The sequence below is a fragment of the Erpetoichthys calabaricus genome, chromosome 4 (assembly GCF_900747795.2).
Source record: "Erpetoichthys calabaricus chromosome 4, fErpCal1.3, whole genome shotgun sequence".
In the NCBI taxonomy this organism is placed as follows: domain Eukaryota; kingdom Metazoa; phylum Chordata; class Cladistia; order Polypteriformes; family Polypteridae; genus Erpetoichthys; species Erpetoichthys calabaricus.
In genome coordinates, this window is record NC_041397.2 from 28,043,298 (window position 1) to 28,058,942 (window position 15,645).

General features: G+C 42.7%; 1 protein-coding gene across 5 annotated transcripts in view; it reads left to right on the plus strand.

The window, feature by feature from the left end:
- The first annotated feature begins 2,496 nt into the window (after positions 1-2,496).
- The window catches only part of supt20 (SPT20 homolog, SAGA complex component), a 109,406-nt gene continuing 96,257 nt past the window's right edge, over positions 2,497-15,645 (plus strand). For all 5 annotated transcript variants that reach the window (XR_007934805.1, XM_051926740.1, XM_028799276.2 and 2 more), the window contains exon 1: positions 2,497-2,633. The gene's annotated coding sequence lies outside the window, so the exon portion shown is untranslated. The remainder of the gene's footprint in view (positions 2,634-15,645) is intronic.

The following is a 15,645-nucleotide window of genomic DNA, read 5'->3' on the forward strand; positions in this document are numbered from 1 at the left end:
AGTAAATACAGAGGGTGCACTGCAAGGTGCAAGCCACTCATAAGCCTCGAGAATAGAAAGGCTAGATTGGACTTTGCTAAAGAACATCTATAAAAGCCAGCACAGTTCTGGAAAAACATTCTTTGGACAGATGAAACCAAGATCAACCTCTTGCCAGAATGATGGCAAGAAAAAAGTATGGAGAAGGCGTGGAACAGCTCATTATCCAAAGCATACCACATCATCTGTAAAACACGTTGGAGGCAGTGTGATGGCTTGGGCGTGCATGGCTGCCAGTGGCACTGGGACACTAGTGTTTATTGATGATGTGACACAGGACAGAAGCAGCCGAATGAATTCTGAGGTGTTCAGAGACATACTGTCTGCTCAAATCCAGCTAAATGCAGTCAAATTGATTGGGCGGCGTTTCACGATACAGATGGACAATGACCCAAAACATACAGCCAAAGCAACCCAGGAGTTTATTAAAGCAAAGAAGTGGAAAATTCTTGAATGGCCAAGTCAGTCACCTGATCTTAACCCAATTGAGCACGCATTTCACTTGTTGAAGACTAAACTTCAGACAGAAAGGCCCACAAACAAACAGCAACTGAAAGCCGCTGCAGTAAAGGCCTGGCAGAGCATTAAAAAGGCGGAAACCCAGCATCTGGTGATGTCCATGAGTTCAAGACTTCAGGCTGTCATTGCCAGCAAAGGGTTTTCAACCAAGTATTAGAAATGAACATTTTATTTCCAGTTATTTAATTTGTCCAATTACTTTTGAGCCCCTGAAATGAAGGGATTGTGTTAAAAAATGTTTTAGTTGCCTCACATTTTTATGCAATCGTTTTGTTCACCCCACTGAATTAAAGCTGAAAGTCTGCACTTCAACTGCATCTGAGTTGTTTTATTTGAAATTCATTGTGGTAATGTACAGAACCAAAATTAGAAAAAAGTTGTCCCTGTCCAAATATTTATGGACCTAACTGTATCTGAATATATTAACCTATTTAAATAGAAAATTAAAATAACATATAGAGAAAAATTAAGATACAGTAAATTTTGCATAATTCATATACAGAGAAATAATTTTTCAAATATAATTATTTATAAGCATCAACTAGACAAGAATATAGTATAGACGTACTGATAAGCCGTGTTCTAATTATTAGTTTGATATAATTACGTGACAAAAACCAGAACCAGTGTAGTGTACAAGTGATAAGTGGGGATGTTTTCTGCACAGAGCAAGAACGCATTCAGATTGATAACGAAACAAAATTATAAACTGTAAATTTGTTGTTTATCTTCCTAGAAATTATTATTGGTGTAATGTTTATGTTTATTTTTGTTATCGCCTCATAAATTTCAAATGCTGTGTCTGATGCCGTCACAGAAGGACAGTCTGAAAATTATTTTTGAAGCATTTGTGGATAAAAATCAGAGAATTTTACTTTTTTCATTCATGAGTGATATTTTTCCGAACACTGCTGCTTACACACGAATTGTACTGAGCCTTTTGGCCAATAATGCCGCCACCCAAAAATGTGCTGCCCCCTCTGCCTGCCCCTAGCTATGCCACTGAAATTACCATGTTATGTGGTGGACAGTAGGACTTTAGGGACCTTCAGATTTCGACTTAATGTTATTTTAAACGATCAAGTTGAATAAGACTTGCTGGGATGAACCTGTTCTCATCCTAACTTTTCTAATGTTCGAAAAGCACAGATGTTTGTGGAATGCTAGGATCACCCTGTCTGGTATCAATAATCACACCAGGTTAAATCACATATCTTTATCTAACATTTGGTCGAGCAATAACTTAATCACTTGACCCAGCTGTGCATAGGACGAGCCCAACAATCATTTAGGTACTGCTTTACATCACTCTGAAAATATCTTTAAACTATAATTTGGCTTGTCATAGTTGGATAGAAAAGGCTATTTTCATTGATGAGTGTGTGTACTTAGTAAACTGACCACTTAACTCACTTTAGTAATCCTTAATTGTGTCTCATGGTACAATGTTCAATACCTAAAAAGATGGCATTCATTCCAGAGGCTGCAGAATTAACAGTATTTATCCTGTGACTGCTAGCATTGCACGTGTAGCATTAATGGATAAGAGAAAACCAAACATGCTCACCTAGTAATGCACAGAAGAATTTAAGGTACTTTTCTATTATCGTGACGCAAATCGTATTATCATTTTTAAGATTAGGCACCCAAGGGGGACATTAACATTAGGGACCTATAGGTAACTATGCTCCACCCCCACTACCTTTAAGGTTAGTATTTGTGGTTGCTGAAGGCCAGTCTAATAATTTAAAATCCAAAAATTAAGTAACCGGGGCTGCGGCCCCACCGATTTGCGTCACAATAATAGAAAAGTGACGAATTTAACAATAATTTCGCAAAGGTTAACTATTGTAGTTGGCAAACTGCTCTGAACAGACGCACGCTCGAGTTGAGTGAATGGCGAAGGGCGGCACCACGGAACGTAAAGTTAGCTGCTCGGCTCGCTTCCGGAAGTCGCCTGATGTTACACAGGAGGCAAAATGGCTGCTGTGGGCTTGTCAAACAAACACTGAATCAATCAGAACAGGCGGCTGCCAGCATCGGGTGACCGATACACAAGGCATGAAACATAAACGGCAAGTGGACATTAATGCAATATGTTGTGTGTGCAGTTCAGATGTATTGAGTGCGGCGCCTCGGTGATATTTGCTAGAGTGAGGGAATGCGAGGCTATAGGGTAACGTCTCGCACGCTCTGCTTGTTGTTGAGAACTGGGCATTCCGAGCGCGTGTCGTCACAAACGCACCCAAGCTTTCGCGATTATAAGTTATGCAAAGAAGTAGTCGAAAGGTCGTCATTTATGTTCTAACTAGTTACATAACTAAATGCACGATGCGCCATTAACGCGTTCTGCTATTTCTTTTATACTCACGTTCTTAATGGATTCTATAGTCTGAAGAGAGTGTGCACGTACTCATAATTACCATTAGATAGTAGAAGATACATCTAAATAGTTGTTGATAATTAAAAATACATATGATAAGTGTGTATGAACATTATTGGATTCTCCCTTATTGTGAACTGTAGAGGTCTTCATTTTTATGTTGGTAAAAACGTGTAAGGTGGTGTTGATTGAAAATACATTCAGAATGCTTTATAATGTGCAAATGTAAGCATGTTATGCTTTGTGTTTTAATGTAGAAAACAAAACACTACAAAGTATACTGTTGAAAATAGTCATTGTTAATGGAATAAGTTCTAAAGCCAAGAGTCTGTAAAAAGGAAGTCATTTTCTGTGTCTAGGCTCCAAAGGAATGACTATTCACTCATTTTAGGTTTGATGAGCCATTATTATCTCCCTTAAGAGAGAAATTTGTCCCAGACATTTGAGAGAACACGTGCAACCCATTCACATACAAATCACTTACACTAAATACATTACTGAGAATAATACCTAACTACCCCACACCAAAAATATTACATCTTGCTTTTCAAAAAAAAAAATCTTATTATTTTAATGTTATTGATAGTGGATCTAATGAAAATGTGTACCCCTTCAACATACAGACTGGTGTCTTTCCCTAAAATGGATTATGTGGCTAAAAGCAGTCCCTAGAAGCATCGGGACAAGTCCTGGAAGGGATGACTACCCAACCCAGACTCGCTGAAGTACATGCCAAGTCCCATTTAGAATGAACAGATACCCTTACATCAGGTGGCACAGTGTTTAGCACTGCCGCTGTATGGATTCGGCATCCTGGGTTCTAAACTCGCACCTTTTCATTTGTCCCCTAGGCAACTGCATTTATTTTTTCTTCTAGGTCCTACAGTTTTCTTCTCACATCCCAAAGGATGTTCTATTTTAACTAACTGGAAACTCTTAATTGGTCCTTTGTGAGTACATGATTGGGTGTATAGTCATTGTCCAGTATTTGGACAATGAGACGCTTTTCATAATTTTGGCACTACCCAATTGGTCATTCATCTCACTTCCTGAAGACAAAACTGATGACAGAAAGTCCAACAAATGAGCAGCAACAGAAGACAGCTGCAGTAAAGTCCTGGCACAGTATCAGTGGGGTGGAAACACAGCACTTGGAGATGGCCATGGGTTCCAGACTTCAGGCGGTCATTGACTGTAAAGGATTTTCAACCAAATATTGAAACTGATCGTTATTCATGATTGTTAGTTTGTCCAAATACTTTTGAGCCCCCTAAAAATAGGGGAACCATGTATAAAAATGTCTGTTATTCCTAAACAACTCTCATGATATTTTTGGTAAACCCCATACATTAAAGCTAAAAGTCTACACTTCAGTCTTGTAAAGATTGCTTTATCTTAAATCCATTGTGGTGGTGTAGAGAGCCAAAATTATGGAAGTTATGTTGCTGTCCAAATACTTATGGACCTAACTGTATATGACAGTGATCCTGGAGTAGGACTGGTTTACTATCTAGATGGATTCCTGCCCTGTGCCCAGTGTTGCCTGTATATACTTCAGCTCCCATGACCTTGAAATGGATTAAGCAGATTTAAAGGTGATGTGTAATGCAGTTACTATAAATAAAGGAGCTCTGGGGTTGGGGGACTGACTATCCATCCATCCATCCATTGTCTCCCGCTTATCCGAGGTCGGGTCGCGGGGGCAGCAGCTTGAGCAGAGATGCCCAGACTTCCCTCTCCCCGGCCACTTCTTCTAGCTCTTCCGGGAGAATCCCAAGGCGTTCCCAGGCCAGTCGAGAGACATAGTCCCTCCAGCGTGTCCTGGGTCTTCCCCGGGGCCTCCTCCCAGTTGGACGTGCCCGGAACACCTCACCAGGGAGGTGTCCAGGAGGCATCCTGATCAGATGCCCGAGCCACCTCATCTGACTCCTCTCGATGCGTAGGAGCAGCGGCTCTACTCTGAGCCCCTCCCGGATGACTGAGCTTCTCACCCTATCTTTAAGGGAAAGCCCAGACACCCTGCGGAGGAAACTCATTTCAGCCGCTTGTATTCGCGATCTCGTTCTTTCGGTCACTACCCATAGCTCATGACCATAGGTGAGGGTAGGAACATAGATCGACTGGTAAATTGAGAGCTTCGCCTTGCGGCTCAGCTCCTTTTTCACCACGACAGACCGATGCAATGCCCGCATTACTGCGGATGCCGCACCGATCCGCCTGTCGATCTCACGCTCCATTCTTCCCTCACTCGTGAACAAGACCCCGAGATACTTGAACTCCTCCACTTGGGGCAGGATCTCGCTACCAACCCTGAGAGGGCACTCCACCCTTTTCCGGCTGAGGACCATGGTCTCGGATTTGGAGGTGCTGATTCTCATCCCAGCCGCTTCACACTCGGCTGCGAACCGATCCAGAGAGAGCTGAAGATCACGGCCTGATGAAGCAAACAGGACAACATCATCTGCAAAAAGCAGTGACCCAATCCTGAGCCCACCAAACCGGACCCCCTCAACACCCTGGCTGCGCCTAGAAATTCTGTCCATAAAAGTTATGAACAGAATCGGTGACAAAGGGCAGCCCTGGCGGAGTCCAACTCTCACTGGAAACGGGTTCGACTTACTGCCGGCAATGCGGACCAAGCTCTGACACCGATCGTACAGGGACTGAACAGCCCTTATCAGGGGGGCCGGTACCCCATACTCTCGGAGTACCCCCCACAGGATTCCCCGAGGGACACGGTCGAATGCCTTTTCTAAGTCCACAAAACACATGTAGACTGGTTGGGCAAACTCCCATGCACCCTCCAGGACCCTGCTAAGGGTATAGAGCTGGTCCACTGTTCCGCGACCAGGACGAAAACCACACTGTTCCTCCTGAATCCGAGGCTCGACTATCCGACGGACCCTCCTCTCCAGGACCCCTGAATAGACTTTTCCAGGGAGGCTGAGGAGTGTGATCCCTCTGTAGTTGGAACACACCCTCCGATCCCCCTTCTTAAAGAGGGGGACCACCACCCTGGTCTGCCAATCCAGAGGCACTGTCCCTGATGTCCATGCGATGTTGCAGAGGCGTGTCAGCCAAGACAGTCCTACAACATCCAGAGCCTTGAGGAACTCCGGGCGTATCTCATCCACCCCCGGGGCCCTGCCACCAAGGAGTTTTTTGACCACCTCGGTGACCTCAGTCCCAGAGATGGGGGAGCCCACCTCTGAGTCCCCAGGCTCTGCTTCCTCGTTGGAAGGCATGTTAATGGGATTGAGGAGGTCTTCGAAGTATTCCCCCCACCGACCCACAACGTCCCGAGTCGAGGTCAGCAGCGCACCATCCCCACCATATACAGTGTTGACACTGCACTGCTTCCCCTTCCTGAGACGCCGGATGGTGGACCAGAATCTCCTCGAAGCCGTCCGAAAGTCATTCTCCATGGCCTCCCCAAACTCCTCCCACGCCCGAGTTTTTGCCTCAGCAACCACCAAAGCCGTATTCCGCTTGGCCTGCCGGTACCTATCAGCTGCCTCCGGGGTCCCACAGGACAAAAGGGTCCACCTATGGGAGGGGCCAAGGAGGTCGGGTGCAGTGTGAGTTGGGTGGTGGCCGAAGGCGGGGACCTTGGCGGTCCGATCCTCGGCTACAGAAACTGGCTCTTGGGACGTGGAATGTCACCTCTCTGAAGGGGAAGGAGCCTGAGCTAGTGCGCGAAGTTGAGAGGTTCCGGCTAGATATAGTCGGACTCACCTCGACGCACAGCTTGGACTCTGGAACCAATCTCCTTGAGAGGGGCTGGACTCTCTACCATTCTGGAGTTGCCCCCGGTGAGAGGCGCCGAGCAGGTGTGGGGTATACTTATTGCCCCCCAACTTGGAGCCTGTACATTGGGGTTTACCCCGGTGGACGAGAGGGTAGCCTCCCTTCGCCTTCGGGTGGGGGGACGGGTCCTAACTGTTGTTTGTGCGTATGCACCGAACAGCAGTTCGGAGTACCCACCCTTTTTGGAGTCCCTGGAGGGGGTGCTAGAGGGCATACCTTCTGGGGACTCCCTCGTTCTGCTGGGAGACTTCAATGCTCACGTGGGCAATGACAGTGAGACCTGGAAGGGCGTGATTGGGAGGAATGGCCCCCCTGATCTGAACCCGAGCGGTGTTTTGTTATTGGACTTCTGTGCTCGTCACGGATTGTCCATAACGAACACCATGTTCAAGCATAGGGGTGTTCATATGTGCACTTGGCACCAGGACACCCTAGGCCTCAGTTCGATGATCGACTTTGTGGTCGTGTCGTCGGACTTGCGGCCACATGTCGTGGACACTCGGGTGAAGAGAGGGGCGGAGCTGTCAACTGATCACCACCTGGTGGTGAGTTGGCTTCGATGGTGGGGGAGGATGCCGGTCAGGCGTGGTAGGCCCAAACGTGTTGTGAGGGTCTGCTGGGAACGTCTGGCAGAGCCCCCTGTCAGAAGTAGCTTCAACTCCCACCTCCGGCAGAACTTCGACCACATCCCGAGGGAGGTGGGGGACATTGAGTCCGAATGGGCCATGTTCCGTGCCTCTATTGTTGAGGCAGCTGACCGGAGCTGTGGCCGTAAGGTGGTCGGTGCCTGTCGTGGCGGCAATCCCCGAACCCGCTGGTGGACACCGGCGGTGAAGGATGCCGTCAAGCTGAAGAAGGAATCCTACAGGACCCTTTTGTCCTGTGGGACCCCGGAGGCAGCTGATAGGTACCGGCAGGCCAAGCGGAATGCGGCTTTGGTGGTTGCTGAGGCAAAAACTCGGGCGTGGGAGGAGTTTGGGGAGGCCATGGGACTGACTACTTGGAGGTATATTGCAGACCCCACACAAAGAGTAACCAGGATAGGAATCTAACCCAAGTCCCCATGTATTTGGAGCAGGGGTGACTAAGTTCAGATCTGGAGTACCATTGTGGCTACAGACTTTAATTTAAAAAAGTTTTACAAATCAGTGTGCCATTTTTATGTCTCATCAATGTAATTAATTAGTTGGCTTTTTTGCTTATTCTGCATTCAGAAAAGTGTTCTAGTATGATATTTGGAAGTAATTCAAAAAGGTGTCTTCGTTGTCATACAGTGGTGTGAAAAACTATTTGCCCCCTTCCTGATTTCTTATTCTTTTGCATGTTTGTCACACAAAATGTTTCTGATCATCAAACACATGTAACCATTAGTCAAATATAACACAAGTAAACACAAAATGCAGTTTGTAAATGGTGGTTTTTATTATTTAGGGAGAAAAAAAAATCCAAACCTACATGGCCCTGTGTGAAAAAGTAATTGCCCCCTGAACCTAATAACTGGTTGGGCCACCCTTAGCAGCAATAACTGCAATCAAGCGTTTGCGATAACTTGCAATGAGTCTTTTACAGCGCTCTGGAGGAATTTTGGCCCACTCATCTTTGCAAAATTGTTGTAATTCAGCTTTATTTGAGGGTTTTCTAACATGAACCGCCTTTTTAAGGTCATGCCATAGCATCTCAATTGGATTCAGGTCAGGACTTTGACTAGGCCACTCCAAAGTCTTCATTTTGTTTTTCTTCAGCCATTCAGAGGTGGATTTGCTGGTGTGTTTTGGGTCATTGTCCTGTTGCAGCACCCAAGATCGCTTCAGCTTGAGTTGATGAACAGATGGCCGGACATTCTCCTTCAGGATTTTTTGGTAGACAGTAGAATTCATGGTTCCATCTATCACAACAAGCCTTCCAGGTCCTGAAGCAGCAAAACAACCCCAGACCATCACACTACCACCACCATATTTTACTGTTGGTATGATGTTCTTTTTCTGAAATGCTGTGTTCCTTTTACGCCAGATGTAACGGGACATTTGCCTTCCAAAAAGTTCAACTTTTGTCTCATCAGTCCACAAGGTATTTTCCCAAAAGTCTTGGCAATCATTGAGATGTTTCTTAGCAAAATTGAGACGAGCCCTAATGTTGTTTTTGCTTAACAGTGGTTTGCGTCTTGGAAATCTGCCATGCAGGCTGTTTTTGCCCAGTCTCTTTCTTATGGTGGAGTCGTGAACACTGACCTTAATTGGGGCAAGTGAGGCCTGCAGTTCTTTAGATGTTGTCCTGGGGTCTTTTGTGACCTCTCGGATGAGTCGTCTCTGCGCTCTTGGGGTAATTTTGGTCGGCCGGCCACTCCTGGGAAGGTTCACCACTGTTCCATGTTTTTGCCATTTGTGGATAATGGCTCTCACTGTGGTTCGCTGGAGTCCCAAAGCTTTAGAAATGGCTTTATAACCTTTACCAGACTGATAGATCTCAATTACTTCTGTTCTCATTTGTTCCTGAATTTCTTTGGATCTTGGCATGATGTCTAGCTTTTGAGGTGCTTTTGGTCTACTTCTCTGTGTCAGGCAGCTCCTATTTAAGTGATTTCTTGATTGAAACAGGTGTGGCAGTAATCAGGCCTGGGGGTGGCTACGGAAATTGAACTCAGGTGTGATACACCACAGTTAGGTTATTTTTTAACAAGGGGGCAATTACTTTTTTCACACAGGGCCATGTAGGTTTGGATTTTTTTTTCTCCCTAAATAATAAAAACCATCATTTAAAAACTGCATTTTGTGTTTACTTGTGTCATATTTGACTAATGGTTAAATGTGTTTGATGATCAGAAACATTTTGTGTGACAAACATGCAAAAGAATAAGAAATCAGGAAGGGGGCAAATAGTTTTTCACACCACTGTAGGTTTGAATACTCCGCTTTCTTTTACCATTTTTGTTTCAGTTCATTTCTGTAGAGTTTGCTCCTTCAGTTGCATCCACATACTGGCAGTTAATGATGAGCAGTGTAGAGAGAGATACAAATGACATTGAATGTCAAAGGAGAACAGCTAGTTCAATGTTTCATTCGTGTGTTAATTAGTAACAGTGGTTTAATTAATTGGTCCTTAAGTTCAGTTTTGCGGACCTTCTTAACTGCAAGTGTTCATCCCAGCTACCTTCTGCATTTAAGTGAACCCCTGCTCCCTTTATTAAACCAGCTGTTATTTCCCAATTTTTGCCTTTTTTTCTATCAATCCAGAAATTACGAAATGGGTTTGCTAAATGTTTAGGAGAATGTAGCAAGAATTTGTGTGTCACACTAATTCTTCTTTTTTCTTGCTGTATAAAATTTATTCAAGTCTTTCCTTATTAGCAAATTATCTCACAAGTTAATTTTTTACTGAAGTAACTGCTTTCCTTTAGCATTCAGTGTCACGTGCACCAATGTCCATACTACCTATGACTAATTGTCAGTATTTGGATAAATTAAAAGGAGTGAACTTGATGAGGAAATGTAAATTATGAAGAATATGGTTGAAGAAATTTTAACATTTAAAGAAATGGCAAAAATCCAAATTTATGAATTTATATGTAAATATACTAGCACATATTTCTGAATGCAAAATAAGATACAGTATGAAAAGGACTAAACAATTGGATTATTTTGGATCAGCAGCCCTATAAGCACTAGCAGATTTTCAAAAGATATATCTGGACTCAAAATTAATTTGAATAAATGTGTTTTTTTTCCAGTGAACTCTCTAGCACACAGTATTAAACTGGACACCTTCCCATTTATATTAGGAGACCAGTTTAAACATCTAAGGGTATATATCACAAGTAATGTAAAACTATCTTGCAACAAAATTTTGGGGTCAGCATGGAAAAAATTAAACGAGATGTGAGTAGATGGCCCACCCTCCATCTCGCAATAGCAGGGAGAATCAACACTTTTAAAATGATCATCCTTCCCAAGTTGCTTTTCCTCTTTCAAACCATCCCCATATCATTAGCAAATCTCTTTTTATGAAATTAGATTCAATCATAACCTCATTTATTTGGAATTCGAAACAACCACGCATCCAAAAGGCACTTCTAACTTTCAATTTTATTACTGGGCTGCAAATATTCAGGCCATGAAGACCTAGACATTGAAACAAATTAATGAATATACACAAGCCTGGTCTACAATAGAGTTGAAATCTTGCATTTATTCTTTATATTCCCTTCTCTGTGCTGTAGTAAATGCAAATTGTCGACAATACACTAATAATCCAGTTGCCCTTCATTTACACAGAATATGCAACCAATGTAGGAAGCACTTTGACATAGAAGCTCTTGTCTATTACACCTCTACATGACACTGAACCTGCTCTATTTTCCCCACCTTCCACCTATTTCTATTCCACAAGAAATATTGATCAGTCTTGAAGACTCAGATAGCATCTCTACAGTTTATAAAAACTTTTTAAAGTCTCTTCCTTTCACAGATCCCTGGGTGCAATGGGGAAAAGACCTTTCACTTAATATTTCAGAAAAGGAGTAGAAGGCAGCCACACACACAATACGCTCTAGTTCTATATGTGCAAATCAATTAATTATTCAACTTAAAATCTTCTAACAAGCTCATTTATCTCGATTAAAACTATCCAAAATGTTTCCAGGGCAAGATTCAACCTGTGAATCTTGCAATCTAGCTCCAGCCTCACTGTGCCACATGTTTTAAGTGTTTACCAAATTAACATCATTTTGGACAAAAATCTTTGACTGCCTTGTCAGCCTTAGTGTCACAATCACTCCTAACCCATTAACAGTTGTGTTTGGTGGACTCCCAGATGGGTTTAGAGTGGAGAAGAACAAACAAATTGTAATTGTCTTTATCTCGCTACTAGCGTGTAGACTTGTCTTGCTCAACTGGAAGAATCTCACTTCACTACTTTTAAGTCAGTGGGTAACTGATGTCTTTCACTAATTGAAATCACAAGAAATCAAATTCTCAGAGGATCTGCTCAAATCATTTTTAAAATATGACAGGATCTAATCAATAACATTTTAGAATAGGATTCTATTTCGGGGGGAAAAGGACGCCCTTCGTTCCTTGCTGTTTTCAGAGATTTGCTGGCTTTCCTCTTTCTTTTGGGTGGGGATTGAATTTTGGTTTTGTTAAATTTGATTTGATTGTATGTATTGTTTGTTTTTAATTGAAATCAATAAAATAATAGTAATAAAAAAACAATTGGATCATTTAGAAGGAAGACATTTATTTGTGAAACCTGTTAAAATGAAAAACCCACAGCCACAGTGGTACCCCAGGACTGAACTTGGTAATCCCTGCTGTAGATTATAGACATGCAAATATTTTAGTTTTGGAAGCCTGTGCTTTCCATTTCTTATTTTGATTTGCATTTTTGCATTTAAAACCAATGCAATGAATACAGCAGGAGGGAACTAGCAGCTTTACAATGCAAGAAGAGTTAATATCTTAATTATGTTTTGGCTACTTTCATCTTTCCCTCAATTCTGGTCAGACTCCCTCTCTATGCCACTGAGAAGCAATCCCATAGCGTGATACTGCCACCACCATGGTTGTAGGAGTGGTATTGCCTAGGTGATGAGCAGCACCTGGGACTTCATGCATAACGGCGTGCGTAGAATTCACACTAAAACATGGCGTACAGACAAGCGTAAATGTGCGTACACACAAAAAAATCTGCATGCATAAATCTGTGCGTACGCCAACTTCCGCGCATTTCTGTTCCATAAATCCTGGTCAGCATGAAAAGTAACGCACGTGCCTGCCGCCCCATCCTGTCTCCTCCCAAATTTATGCTTCTTTGAATATGAAAATCAATATAAATAGCCCTTAAGTTCAGTGTTCTGTAAAAAGACAGTGGCAAAAGCATGGGGGAAAGTAGAAGAATTTCAGCAAATACCAAGTGGAGGCAAGGATAAACATACTATTTGTTGGTTTAAACAGTGGTATAAACAACAAAAGGAAAGTTCAAGTTCACAACTTCGCACAGTGCCCGAAATAAAAGAAGAAGTTGTCAGATGTCAGAGTTGTAGCCCACCGTCTGAGTGTCAAACGGAAGCTTATTAGGGTTCAGAGAAAAGAAAAAAAAATAGCTTGAAATGTCAACTTTAATCTTGAAATTAAATCATGTATCTTTGTCATTAAAGTAGAATGTCATAAACTTCAACTTAAAGTTGTTTAATTTACTAGTTTCTCAAATACCACCGTAACTAAAGTAGCACGTTAAATGCTTTAAGTTCTATGTGTTCTTCTATGTGCTCTATGTGTGTGAATCACTACCTGCTTCTTAAATGGGCTTTCTCTTCCTCCGACAGGACATAGAATCCATTACATTCGTGATATTACAGGTCTCTGAATAATTTAAATACTTAGATGTATACTTATCTTTTTCATGATGATAGGAATTAAAGCATGTTATTAAACATGGGAAAACAGTGGCGCACTGATAGTGGCGAGCTGGCACCCCGTCCAGAAATTGTTCCTGCCTCCCACAAGATGCTTGTTGCGCCTTGTGCCACCTTCAATGAAATAATTTATTGCAGCAGTACTGTCTCTTTCAAACCTACTAACCCCCAATTCTTGTCCTTTTCTTTCTCCAAGTAACCAATCGCCACGCAATCAGCTCTGTAATAGATGTCAAACTATCTGTAAGCTTAGAACTCTGATTCTTCAAAACTTTTAAGGAACATTGAAATATCTTCATAGTACAGGTTTAATTACTCTATCCATCTATTGTCATGCTAGTCTCAACAAGAATACAGCGCAAGGTAGGAACAATCCCTGAATGGGGCGCCAGCTCGTCGCTAGCATTGTGACACTGTGTCCTCGCATGTTTAATTATTAACAATATAGTTTATTTAAATGATGTTAAAATTTTATCTGTATAATGTAATAAACATATTTTGCTGCATTTCATCTTAAAAATTATATTGTCATCATATAAATATGCGCTTTATAAAGTGGCTCAGGTTGTACAATATTATAAGTGTATTGCAAGTTTACAGTGAGGTAATTGTACTTATAAGTACAAACAGTTTACAAGGAACACTTGATGGACGGATTGAGTGCATTTATAGTTCTTGGGATGAATCTGTTTCTGAACAGCGAGGCTCCTACAGGAAAGGCTGAAGTGTTTGCCGTATGGGAGCAGTTTAAATAGACTGTGCGCATGGCTGAGGCAGCATGTGCTTGATGCTGTATACAGATAATTTTCTTTCTGATCAGCTACTGTAGAGCTGTGATTCCACACTCAGATGCTGTGGGATAAATACTCTGGGTGGTGCAGTGAGAGTAATAACGCTATGGTATTTGGAATAGTTTGGCCATTCCGTGGGCCATTATATTGTTACAGGTTAATTATAATAATAATAATTCTTTACATTTATACAATCAGATGCCTCAAACTAATAAATGATATGCGGTTAATTTCAGTGCATATAATAAAGCCGTGTCAGGGATGTGGATCTAAAAAAGAAAGGGAAATCACACTGGAACAGTAGCACTGCTTTGACGCTGTGTGCCGCCAGTTTGCAAAACTAAGCGGAGAACTTGCGTACACCAGGGATTGTGCTGGCATGGAAATGTGCGTGGCTTTACGCCAAGTTTATTTTTTACATCGCGATGTGAGCGTGGAAATGGGCATACACAACATTTTTGTGCATACTCATTGTTTATACATGAGGCCCCTGGTCTTCGCCAGGCATAGTGGTTGGAGTTTTAGATGAAGTGCTCAATTTTTGTCTCATGAGACCAGAGAATTCTTTTTTTCCTCATGCTCTTGAGAGTCTTATACAGTGGAACCTCTAGATACGAGTTTAATTCGTTCCAGAACTGAGCTTGTATAGCGAATTTCTCGTATCTAGAACAAACTTCCCCACTGAAAATAATGGAAATCCAGTTAATCCGTTCTGCACCCCAAATATATTAACATAAAAATCAATTTTCCTAACAAATAACACTGATAAATTATATATACTGTAGTCTACCTTTAATAAATAACACTGGTAAATAATATAACTGATTATTAAAAGAATCAAAACAGGTGTCCAAAGTGCAGTAGAGCATTCAATAAATCTTTAAATAAATAATCCTTAAAACAGTTGTGAAGTGGAGGTTTAAAATACACAAGAATAACAATCCTTTAACACGAGGTTAAAACGTCAAAAGGATGCCGTCTTTAAATAACAGATGACAATCGCCGGTGCTTCTTCTCTGTTAGCGTCTCACCTGCGGGCTCTGCAACAGGCGAGACGCTCTTAATGCAGCTGACCTTCTCTACACCGTCCTGCTTCAGCTGTTTGGCTCGCCTGTTCAGCTACACGCGAGCCTGCACTCGCCCGCCCGCCCGCCTGCCTGCCTGTCTGTCTGTCTGTCTGTCTGCCTGCCTTCTCTCTCTCTCTCTCTCTCTCTCTTTTCTTTTACTTTTTCTCCCCCTTAACCGGCTCGCGCTTCTCTATATATGCGGGGAGGACATGGCAGCTGCAGCCCATCAGCCACAGGAACAATCATGGATGTGGGCAGTTTCCCACCTGTGCACTTAAGTGAGAAACGCAGACACCGCAGATCGCGGCTCGCAACTGCTACCACGCCCCCTTGCTAAGCCGCGAGCTATACCCACAGCCTGGCTCGTGGCTCGTTACGCGAGCCAATGCTCGTATTTAGATCTGAATTTTTCGCTCATACTTTCCTCGTATTTTGAATTTCTCGTATACAGAGGTGATCGTATCTCGAGGTTCCACTGTAATTGCCATTTGGTAAACTCCAAGCAGACTGTCATGTGCCTTTCACTCAAGAGTGGCTTGCTTCTAGCTACTCTTATTAATGGCTGATTGCTGCTGAAATGGTCATCCTCCAGTATAGGATTTTTGAAGATTTGTCAGAGTGATCATTGGG